Source organism: Cnephaeus nilssonii, assembly GCF_951640355.1.
Source record: "Cnephaeus nilssonii genome assembly, chromosome: 1".
Taxonomy (NCBI): domain Eukaryota; kingdom Metazoa; phylum Chordata; class Mammalia; order Chiroptera; family Vespertilionidae; genus Cnephaeus; species Cnephaeus nilssonii.
In genome coordinates, this window is record NC_137072.1 from 66,083,935 (window position 1) to 66,096,495 (window position 12,561).

The 12,561-nt window shown below is 39.3% G+C and overlaps 1 long non-coding RNA gene across 1 annotated transcript; it reads right to left on the reverse strand.

The window, feature by feature from the left end:
* Positions 1-1,592: 1,592 nt before the first annotated feature.
* LOC307097017 lies at positions 1,593-6,663 on the reverse strand. The gene is made up of 3 exons (XR_013813328.1): positions 6,563-6,663; positions 5,272-5,357; positions 1,593-1,806 (listed from the first exon to the last, which is right to left on the reverse strand). It is a non-coding gene; the product is annotated as an uncharacterized lncRNA (long non-coding RNA).
* Between the last annotated feature and the right edge of the window lie 5,898 nt (positions 6,664-12,561).

Here is a 12,561-nt window from a genome sequence, read left to right on the forward strand (position 1 = left end):
GGAGGAATTCATGTCAGCAGGAAAGCCTGAGCCACTGCTCTTTACCCACCAACCAGCTCCAGGGGGCCCTTACCTTTTTCTGCAGCTGTGCCTGGGCCTGCCTCTGCCATCACACTGCGGAGGCTGGAGGGAGGCCAGCAGCAGGAGTGCGGGGAGCATGGCTGCAGAGACAAAGGGCCCAGAGGAGCAAAGTACTGGGCAGCAGTGTCCTAGGGGGCAGGTGAGACACGGGGAGCCACCCCAGGAAGGTGGAGCTGGAAAAATGTCTCGGTGTAAACATGGCAAACTCGTAAGACAGGTGACCCGTGTGTGGAATGGGGCAGGTAACACGAATGGAAATTATTTCAGCATTGTTACAAAAACCAAGCATGAAAGGCTGAGTAAATACCTTTGGTGTTCTGTGAAGTTGTCTCAATAGAAAAAAAAGTCGTGGCTCCCTTTCTTAATCCCTTGTGAAGGTGAATGCATATTCTAGTTTTCTTGGAAGGTTTAGGGTTTATGCCTATTGTCCTAGTATAACTATTAATGCCAACACTTTCCATTCTCTATCTGTATGTCTTAATTAAAATTTAGGAGACAGAGAACTTAGTTAATCCCAGTTCATTTTTTAAAAACATAACAGCAAGCCAAAGGGTTAGCTTAGCCTAGATGCTCACCATTAGCTTATTTCATATAGCCTGGATGGGGGTAGGAGGAGGGAAATAAAAGGGATTATGTGATATAAAATGTAGTTGCTTAGCTATCAGGTGCTAAGGGTAGAAAATTTTACCTCAAATTTTCCTACAAAAGATGCACAGTTATCAACAATTGACATCTCCTTTTTGGAGAATGAGTCAAGACCTTGAGGGGGAATTGAGAGTTAACTGGGGAGTTTAAATATTATCCCTAAGTATTTAGAATCAAGAGTAGGCTTGTTAGGGAAAATGAAACCAACATGCAGCAAATGTCAGCTTGGAATAGGAGAAGGCAGTGAGCAATCAGAGAAAGAGTCTAAGGAGCATCTCTAATGGAGGCTGGTCTATTTCTTTTTGGAGGATAACACCTGTCATGCCTACTTTATTGGGCAATGGAGGAAATCGGGCAAGTCCTCAAGGTCATATGCATATAGAGAGATGTATTAGACTAATCCAAGACAAGATCCAAAGGGAAGCTGAGTTTATATAATTATAGTCAGTATGCTTTGATGCTCTTGCCCTCATTCATTGAAGACTTACTAGGTGTGAGGCATTGTCATAAATACTGAAAATATAGCTACCCTTTCCCATCCTGACACTCCCCATCCCTCTTCCCTGATTTTTTTGTGCACAGCACTTTTAACTTTCTGAAATACTACCCATTTCACTTTTTGGAAATGGAATTTAAGTTCTATGAGAACAGGAATATTCTCTGTTTTATTCAGCGTTATATTTGCAACATCTAAAAAAATGCCTTGCTAAAAAATAACATGTTGAATAAATTAACAAATTCCATCATTTGTATTACTTGCACAAGAAAGAAGAGAGATGATATTCATAAGTCAGAAACTATGGGAGTGTACCCTGGAAACATTGATGAGGCATGTATAAGGTTCTGCATTTGAGGATTTTCCTCTCTTATTGGGCATAAATATATCTTCAACATGTTTGTGAGTGTATTAGTCAGTGTAGGCTACATTATGCTGCTGTAACAAATTAGCTCCTGAATCTCAGTGGCTTAATACAACATATGCAGTGCTGGGTAGCAGGAGGTTCTGCAGAAACCTGGGCTGACAAAGTCTCCACCATCCGTTGACACCATTACCTCAACATTGTACTTCAGAGTTTGCTGCTGCAAGAGAAGAGAGAATAAGGATAATTCATAATTCTGTTTGTGCTTGCTCATTTTTCCAATTTGACTAACCTTTCTCCATCATGACCCCAATGGAAGCTGGGAAGGCTTCCTGTGTATTCAGGAAAGAGAGAAGAACCATTTGTAGTAAGCACACACATCTGCATCATAGCCTGTGACCAATGCTATGGAACTGTCACTAATATTTGGCATGAAAAGCCCTTGGAGGACACAGAATGAGCTTTTTGGACTAAATTGTTTTGTTTAAAAAGGTTTGAAATACAGGAATAGAACTAAATCATGATAATTATATGAGTGTTATTATATATGCATGAACAACAATGAAAAGAATTCTTTTCAGTAACTTAAAGGGGAAAAAAATCACACAAGGGTGTCAAGAAGTGGTCACTGACCCACTCAGGTGATTCAATAAAGACTTTGTGGATTGTCATGAGAATTTGTATCTGAACCAACATTCTATCTGTACTCATTTCCTTTCCCCTCATTGAGAAGGAATTTATTTTTGCCTCTTATTAGTGTGAAAATGCTCCAGCAGAAATCATTTTTCTGCAGAGTTTCCATTTGAACCTGACCTTCAAGGCCACACTAAGCAGGAATAGCAAGTGCTTACTGTGTTCTAAAGACAACAAATTCTGGCATTTTATCTTATTATGAATCATACCAGCTCAGTCACTGACCTTGAACACTCAGCTTGGCAGGAGGAGTTGTGCGTAGTGTCAACAAACCTAGTTTTCATGAATTCACCCTGCTCCTCATGGGAAATGTTTGCAGAAAGTGGCTGTATGAGCAGGCAAGGATAAATGTCTTATTCCTCTTAAATTCTTTTAATTTTAATTTCTGGATAGGCTAGTTAATAAATTGGCTCATGGAAGTAAAATAAGTAGAATATTAAGCATTATAAAAATAACATTATTATAAATTGTAAAAAATTAGAAAATGCAGCAGAGTACACAAAATATAACTTAGCAACAAGGACTCAATAAATATATCCATTGTCACCTGTTTTGTGCAAGGCAGAATGGTAGGTGCTAGGAATAAAACAGAATTCCTAACCCCATGGAGTACTATTTAGAAATATCACCACTAAATATTTCAATGTTAAAAACTAAAAGCCCTCCAGTCATTTTATTTATTGTACTAGTAGCCCATTTGCAGGAAGAATCCTGCAAGCGGCCACTGCAGCCGCGTGCACTACCCCTGCAGCGGCTGCTGCGACTGCCGCGCCTGCACCCGTGCTCTGCTGCCGCCCGCCCCACTCCGCCCCGCCCTGGCTTTCCCTATGGCAGCCACCTTGCTTTCCGTTTTTCCTCCCTCTTCCTTCTAAGTTGTCTTCAGTCTTCACTCCTCCCTCCCTCAGTGTATGCAAATTAACCGCCATCTTTGTTGAGTAATTTGCATACGCACCCTGATTGGCTGGTGGGCGTGGCTTTGGCTGGTGGGCGTGGCTTTGGCTAGTGGGCGTGGCTTGGGCATAGCGAAAGTGCGGTCAATTTGCATATTACTATTTTATTAGGTAGGATTGTATTTTTTAGAGCAGTTTTAGGTTCATAACAAAATTGCAAGTATGTTGCAGATTTACCCTCTGCTCCCACACATTCATAGCTTCCCCCATTATCAACATCCATCACGAGAGTGGTGCATTTGTGACAACTGATGAACCTACACTGACACATCCTAATATCCCAATGTAGAAAGTTTACCTTAGGAATCACTGTCGATGTTGTACCTTGTATGGGTGTGGATAAGTATATATAACATGGTAACATATCCATTATCATATAGTATCATATAGATCAGTTTTGGTGCTCTGAAAATCCTCTTTCTCAGCCTATTTATCACCTTGGCAACCACTTGGCAACCAAAAGCCTTAGGATTTTCAGATTCTTCTCAGACTGTACTTTTTACGTCTCCATAGGTCATCTTTTCCAAAATGTCACATAGTTGGAATAATACAGTACATAGTCTTTTCAGATTGGCTTCTTTCACTTAGCAAGACGCATTTAAGGTTCCTTCATGGCTTTATAGCTCATTTATTTTTAGTGCTGAATGATATTCCATTGTTTGGATGTACCACACAGTTTATTTATCCATTTGCCTACTGAAGAACGTCTTTGTGGTTTCCAAGTTTTGGCAATTATGAATAAACTAATTATAGTGATCTGTGTGTAGGTTTTTGTGTGGACATACATTTTAAACTCCCTTGGGTAAAATACTGAGGAGCATGATTGCTGGATCATATAGTAAGAATATATTTTATTTTGCAAGAAATTGCCAAACTGTCTTCTAAAGGGGCTATACCCTTTTCCATTCCCACCAGAATGAATGAGAGTTTCTGTTGCTCTACATCCTCGTCAGCATTTGGTGCTTGTCAGTGTTCCAGCTTTTGGCCATTGTTAGTGGCATCTCGTTGTTGTCTTCATTGCATTTTCCTGATGACATATGATGGGAGCACCTTTTCATGAGGTTATTTGTCATCTGTACATCTTCTCTGGTGTGTATATTGAGGTCTTTGGCCCATTTTTTAAACCGGCTGTTTTCTTATTGTTGACTTTTAAGAATTTTTGTATATTTTGGTTAACAATGCTTTATGAGATGGACTTGTCTTCTCATTCTCTTGACATTGTCTTTCACAGCAGACGTTAATTTTAATGAAATCCAGCTTATCAATGATTTCTTTCATGGTTTGTGCCTTTAGTGTAGCATCTTAAAAATCATTCCATACTCAAGGTCATCTACATTTTCTCTTCTAGGAATTTTATGATTTTGTTTTACATTTAAGACTGTGATACATTTTGAGTTAATTACTGTGAAGTGTGTAAGGTCTGTGTCTGATTCATTATTTTGCATATGGTTGTCCAGTTGTTCCAGCACCATTTATTGAAAATATTATCTTTGCTTCACTGTATTGCCTTTTGCTCTTTTGTCGAAGATCAGTTGAGTATATTTGTATGGGTCTATTTCTGGGCTCTCTGTTCTGTTTAATTGATTGATTTTTTTTATATTCTTTTGCCAATAGTACACTGTCTTGATTATTGTCTAGCTTCTTTCTAGTCACTTTTATTTTTATTTATACACACACACACACACACACACACACACACACACACCTCTTGAGGAGACTGAAGCAAATAGGCATGGCCACAGTTTACAGCTGCTTTGAGTATAGCTAGCCTTTTTTCAAATTAAAGTCATTCCCAGAGTATATGAGAATTCTCAAACCCTCCAAATCAGGACATATGCATTGGACTGACATTATAGAATACAAAAGGCAAGTCAACATCTGCCTCTGACACAAGATTTTCATTAAATTAATACAATTCAGAGATACATTTTAATATGTGAATGATACTTTTAAAGAGAAACCAAGCAAATGAGTCCTCTCAACCCATTACAAGGTTTAATATTAAGCTGAATGCTTAGTTAATGTTAACAACTCACACTGACCTTATCTAGGTTCCAGATTTCAGCAAAAACAAATACATTCCATAGAGACCATAGTTCAAATTCAGCCAAAGAGCAGCAGGAGTCTCCTGGGTAGAAATTGAAAAAATAAATGACTTTATTAATTCTGTCATAATTTTTTCAGATACATTCTCATGTGTATGGTGGTTGGGTACTAAAAGTTCTTAGATTTTATCATGCCAGATCAAGTAGTGCCTAGATATAGATCAAATGTAATGGTAAATTAAGGTGGATGAACTTTCATTTTTCTTTTATATACCTATATTATTTATATACATCCACTAATATTAAAGGATAAATACTGAAGTTAAATAGAATGCTGAGAATATAATGGCTGTGTTGTCATGTTTTATTTGTACTTTTTTGTTCATAGCAGCTTTATTCATAACAGCCCAGCCCTGGAAATTAATAAGAAGTTTCTTATAAATGAATTCTGTTCAATAATTAAATTATTATTACGTATTTTTCTAGTAATTTTGTTCTGTGCATTGTCTCCAGAATACCAAGATAAATGGTATACCACCATAAAGATGATAATCCCATGCTTTATGTTAGCCTTATCATTTATTCATATCTGTTCAAGGATAACGAATCTGCTTTTAAATAACTTCTCCTTGTGGATTTCCACTACAGTTTTAATTATCCAGTCATGCTCAGGAACTAGTCTGCAAGTCACAGAAAGTCCTTTTAGGCCTCCTCAGCTCGAGGCAGTTCAACTCAGATCTGCTTCAAAGGAAGCCGCTTGTGATTTTTTTTTTCCCTGTGAGACATTTTATTTGTGTTTTTAACATTCTCCAAGTCTCTAAAGAAAATCCATTAAAATCATCAATTGAGGAATAATGAATTAGAGGTAGGGTGACTCAGAGAAACTAAACACCAGATTGACAACTGAAGCACCTAAATACCAGGTTCCCAAGGAGCAGTGGTGGCTCATCCTCTGAGTTTCTTAGATTTTTTTTTTTAATTCTTAAATTCACAGCCTAAGTGAATTATTCTCCATCAAGAGCTTAATTTTAGCTTCAACTTGTCTTTATCAAGTACATTTGGAGACACTCAGAAAGAATTAACTGTCCGTTCAGAATACCGAGGTTTGGAAAAAGAGTGTTACTTGAACACTATTCCTGGGGTTTGCACTTTCCTGGTGATGCCCAGGTGGACTTCGCATCTGCTGCACGTCTGCTCTTCTGCAGAAGAGGCTGCCTTTCCCTGATGGTGGGAAGGCATTTCCCTGCCGGTAAATATGACTGAGGATGATAGAGGCATTCAGGCTCACCTGGTGTCATGGATGGAGTCAGCTGCCCACATTCTGAAGGCTAAAGTGGCCCTAGTGAGAGTAACAGCTGGTACGCATGTGTTCCCATCAGCCCAAGCTGCAAAAATAGGAAAGTACCAACACTAAAACGATCTTTGCATTTGGATGGAAGTCACAGTTTTCACTTCCCTCCAAGGATGATTAATTAGACTATTTTCATATAGCAATCACTTGTCAGTTATAAGCAGCAGGCAGCAGATGATACTATAACTCTCTTTCAATAGCAATTTTTAGAAAGGAGTGTTCAAAACAGAATTGGTTTAGGAAACAATGTAATTAGATAAGGAGCCAAGAGAAAATATTTAAACTCTCTTATTGTCCTACTCTCACCTTCTCTATTTGGCCAAGGAAAGTATTTTCTTAGGGGTTATTACTACCAGTCTCTTACTGGATCCCAATGCTGTTTTTTTTTTGATGTGACATGACTTTAGGAGATTTCATTACCCTACTCAGAATTGAGGGAAATTCCATCCAAGAAAGGAATCCTCTTCATTTGAATAAAGTGTCCCCTAAGTATTTATCAGGGGCCATGGATGAGTAACACTTTATGCCAGTCAAACATCAAAAAACTATCACCAACAAATTAACAGCAACATGGTCAACCACAAGCCAACCAACCAAAACACATCAGTTTTATGATCGGTAACATTTTTACAGGTTAAATCACTTTAGTATTTTGATAAACTGGTTCAAATTTCATATTTATCTGTAAGAATGAAATAAAATGAAATATAACAGGAAATAAAATCTTTCTCTACTCTATTCACCCTGAAAAAAACAGAATGGCATCTTTTAAAGAAAGACTTGAATATCAATAGTGAAGAACATCTCACTCTGTATGACCTAGCAGCATTATGACCTACTAGAGTCCCAGTGCACAAAATTTGTGCACAGGGGGTGTGTCCCTCAGCCCAGCCTGCACTCTCTCCAATCTGGGACCCCTCGAGGGATGTCCGACTGCCCTCTCACAATCCAGGACTGCTGGTTCCCAACTGCTCGCTTGCCTGCCTTCCTGATTGCCCCTAACCACTTCTGCCTGCCAGCCTGATCACCCCCTAACCACTCCCCTGCCAGCCTGATTGATGCCTAACTGCTCCCCTGCCAGCCTGATTGCCCCTAAGTGCCCTCCCCTGCTAGCCTGGGTCCCCCACAACTGCCCTTCCCTACAGGCCCGGTCACCCCCAACTTCCCTCCTCTGCAGGTTTAATCACCCCCAACTGCCCTCCCTTGCAGGCCTGGTCCCTCTCAACTGCCCTCCCCTGCTGACCTGATCGCCCACAACTGCCCTCCCCTGCTGGCCATCTTGTGGCAGCCATCTTGTGTCCACATGGGGGCAGCCATCTTTGACCACATGGGGGCAGCCATCTTGTGTGTTGGAGTGATGGTCAATTTGCATATTACTCTTTTATTAGATAGAATAGAGGCCTGGTGCACGGGTGGGGGCCGGCTGGTTTGCCCTAAAGGGTGTCCTGGATCAGGGTGGGGTTTCCCTTGGGGCATGGGACAGCCTGAGAGAGGGGCCTGTGGTGGTTTGCAGGCTGGCCACGCCCCCCAGTGACCCAAGCAGAGGCCCTGGTATCTGGGATTTATTTATCTTCTATAATTGAAACTTTGTAGCCTTGAGTGGAGGCCAGGGCCGGCCAGGGCGGGCAGGAAGCTTGGCTTCCTACATTGCCAGGGCAACCCAAGCCTCCTGCTCACTCTAGCCCTGTGGCCGCTGCCATCTTGGTTGGTTTAATTTGTATACTCGCTCTGATTGGCTGGTGGGTGTAGCAGAGTGATGGTCAATTTGCATGTTTCTCTTTTATTAGTGTAGATAATGGTTTAGGGATGCAAAACATTTTATGAATATGAGTTACCATTATTACCTAAGACCTCCCTTTAAGCAGAGTTGGAATGCAGCACCAACATTTGCCAGTAACTGAAGAATGTTGTCAAGCAATTTGTCCTGCTCTCCATTCTTCAGAATGTTTATTTCCATGACATATCCACCATCTTGCCGAGGATGCACTACACAGACACTGGGGAAAAGAGAGAATCTTGGATGCTGGCTCGTACTGTCTGATGTCATTTAGAGTTAACAGAATCTTCTCTAAAAGCCCTTCACAAAATAATGAACTCTTTTCTTGGCTTTAAAAAGAGGCAATATCAGTGTGATATTTTGGTGAACAGCATAGTTTTTGGAGCGAAGACCTTGGGTTCAAATTCTGTTCTGCCATTACATAATAGATTATCTTAACTAATGTATATCAATTTATTACATGTCTGTTTTCTAGCTGCATAAATGTTAGTCATACGTACTTCATAGGGTTTTGTCTAACACAGTGCCTGGCATATGACTGTCAAGCAGAATAATTAACTGAGATTATCTATCTGTCTTCCCACTGAGATACTAGTAAATATTAATACACAGTAGTTATATAATGACCTCAGTGCCTTTCTTTGCTATTCCCAACCTGTAATACTCCTTTCCAGGTTTTCCACATGTCTTGTGAAGTTCTTATTTGCAAGGAGCAGAAACCAGCTTTGGCTAATGTAAACAGAAAAACAAATGCATTAAAAGATACTGCTGAGGAAACTATAAATTTGGTTGAGTACATATTGGTACAACCACTATGGAAAACTAAACTAATTGGCATTGTTTACTAAAATTGAATACTGTATATGCAGAGTCTATGATCTAGCAATTCTACTCTCAACTATATATCACATAGCAAAAACATACATATGTGCAGCAAAGGCATGGGAAAAGATATTCACAGCGGTCTTGTGTGTAATAGCTCTCAATTGGAAACAACCTAAATGTCCATAAGCAGTGAAATGGACAAATTGTTAAGTATTCAGAGAATGGAATACTATACTATACCTCATTGAAAGTGAACCAGTGTAAGACATACACGATGGCATGATGCTTCTCGAAAACATAATATTACGGAAAAGAGTGCAGATCCAGAAGAATATATTTTGTATAATTTCACTTATATAAAGTTCAAGGTTGAGGTTGGGGGGACCTATGGTGTTAAAGATCAGGATTGTGGCTTCCTTTAGAGCAGGGGGGTGGGGAACCTTTTTTCTGCCAAGGGCCATTTGGATATTTATAACTTTATTCACAGGCCATACACAATTATCAACTTAAAAATTAGCCTGCTAAGTCTGGTCAAACATTTAGTTATCTCACCCCTAGTGCCTTGGAAGGGCAGATGGGCTGGATGTTCCCCACCTCTGCTTTAGAGCAATAACTGAGTGGAGTTTCCACCTGGATGGGGCCTTGATTGGCCTCCAGGTTGCTGAGCAAACTATCTGTCCCAGAGGAGGTAGAGAAAATTTGTGTCCTCCTTGACCTGAGAGGCCTGGGAAGCCCAGACCGCCTTGATTAGAGATGTGAGAAGAAAGTCAGACCCACTAAAAGAGAAGGGGCAGAGGTGACTCTGTGTTCTAAAACATATCTGCTTTTCAATTTTTACCTTCCATAATATGATTTCAGACAAAAATGTCATTGGCAGGCACCCGCTATAGTAAAATAGATATCACTATAAAATCTTTTTCTTTTTTCTTATTTTTGAGAGAAACTAAAATGGATGTCTGTATGTTCTGGTTTGTAAGTCATGCTCATATGCTTTATCTCATGTGAAATATTGCTTCAAGAACGAAAGATAATGTCAAAAATGCCTCAATCACGGTGTCTGACCAAAGCAATCATTCATAACAAAGTTGAGTTGGGTAGAGCAGGGAAAAGAAAGGTAGTAGTGTCTTTTCTTTCTTTTTTCAGGCATCAAAAATGAAAAGTCTGCCCTGGCCAATGTGGTTCAATTGGGCCAAGCATTGCCCCATGCACCAAGAGGTCGCTGGTTTGATTCCCAGTCAGGGCACATGCCCAGGTTGTGGGTTTGATCTCAAGTAGTGGACTTGCAGGAGGCAGCCTATCGATGTTTCTCTCTGACTTTGATGTTTCTCTCTCTCCCTCTCCTTGCTTCTCTCTCTCTCTAAAATCAATAAAAGCATATATTAAAAAACAATTTTTTAAAATAAAAGTCTCACATCCAGATCTTTTGAAACTAGATTCTGTTCTCTTTGATGTGAATGCAATTTGGATAATGACTCACATGTAATAAAGTAAATCAGATGACTCAACATGAATGTAAATAAACACACAGTGCTGTGCTGTGCACCCCATGCCAGACACTTCCCTGGACACGTCCCAGCAGGACTCACCTCTGGTCTTGTTCTAAAGTCCAGCCCAGGGAGGGCTGCCCTGCCATCAGGAGGAGTTCATCTATTGGTGGGTCAATAACTGCTTTTATAAATCACCATTCCTGTTCCTGAGAATTATAACCATAATCCCACTTAAATACAGAAAATGATATAGATTACATGTGTAGAAGTCACAATCTGAGTGATATTTTTAATAAAGTTTATTTTTTCCCTATTAAAGATTAAAATGTGAAGGGCTGCTTTTGGCCCATGTATCACTGTAGCATGTGATCCGAAAACCCCAAAACTCAGTGATGGGGCAGTCACAGTATCAAGCACCATACTGTATCCCTCATTTCAATTGAAATCGTTGGTTACTCCTCTTAGCTCTATTTCTTATCAAAACCTGATCTTCAGAGATTATTTTTCCTCAGCCATTTGCCCCTTGTTGTGAATTTTTTTAAAAAAATGTCATCTCTCCCAAGGAATTTTACACATTAAACCTTTTGATAATTTATTTTGCCTTTTTAATCTTTTTTTAGATTTTTAAAAATTATTTTTCAGTTATAGTTGACATACTATGTTGGTTTCAGGTGTACAACTTAGTGATTAGGCATTTATGTAACTTATGGAGTGATCACTCTGATGATGAGTCTATTAGCTGTAGAATGAATGACTTTGCCCTGGAAAAGAAATTTCAGGTGCAGACAGTCAGTGGGTGGGACATCCTTAACCTTTGCACTTAAAAGTGCACCACCTCTCTGCTGTGTGGGAGAATTATGCCTATGGGTTATGGCTTCGTTTGTGATCTGCCATATGACCTTACTTAATTTCTAGTAACGCAATAAAATTTTAGAATGACTAGTTAAGGGCTATATTGTTTAGAAATTTTATGATTGTATATACTTCTTAGAAATATTAGAGTAACTCTGAGCAATCTTTCAGCTTCAAGGAGAGAAAATTAAGATAACTTTCACTTTACTATATTTACCATGAAATGAAAGCACATCTTAATCTGAAAGTTAAGGTGAGGACTCAGCATCCCCAGTCAATGTGCAAGTTTTTATACCTTTGATTAATACCTTTCCTTTTTTATTCCCCACTCAAACTCTAGAGTAGCCTTCATTCCCTTTTTTCTTATTTGGGAACACAAAGACACAATATTTACTTAATATCAAGATATATATACAAGATGGATCGAGGTCTTTCACTAAGCACAAATTGCCAAGTAATATTTTTTAAAAATGATATTGGTCAACAATTATCTGTAGGAGGGTGATAAATTGATTCTCTTAATTCCAATTTCTTCTCTATATCCCCAAATGTCACCATCTTATTTCAGCTCTCAGGAACCTACCTGATCTCCAGGCCTCCAGCCTCATACTCTTCTAACACATTCTTCACCATGACACCAAAGTGATTCTTGTAGAGCATAGAGCCGATTCAGGTGCTCCTTACCTAAAATACACTGCTGGCTCCTGCATATCTTCAAGATAATCAAGTTTCCTGAGGTTTGGCCCTCCTATGACACTATGGCCTTTCTGAAAATATGCAATCATTCAAAGACATTTGCTCTCTCATCTTTCTATATATGTATATTAACCTACTGTCTGGAAATCTCTACCCCATTTTCTGTGCCTATCCCTCTCTTATCTTTTTTTTAAATTAAAATGTTTTATTTCATTTACAGTGGACATACAATATTATATTAGTGTCAGGTGTACAACAGAATGATTAGACATTTATATAGCTTATGGAGTGATCACCCC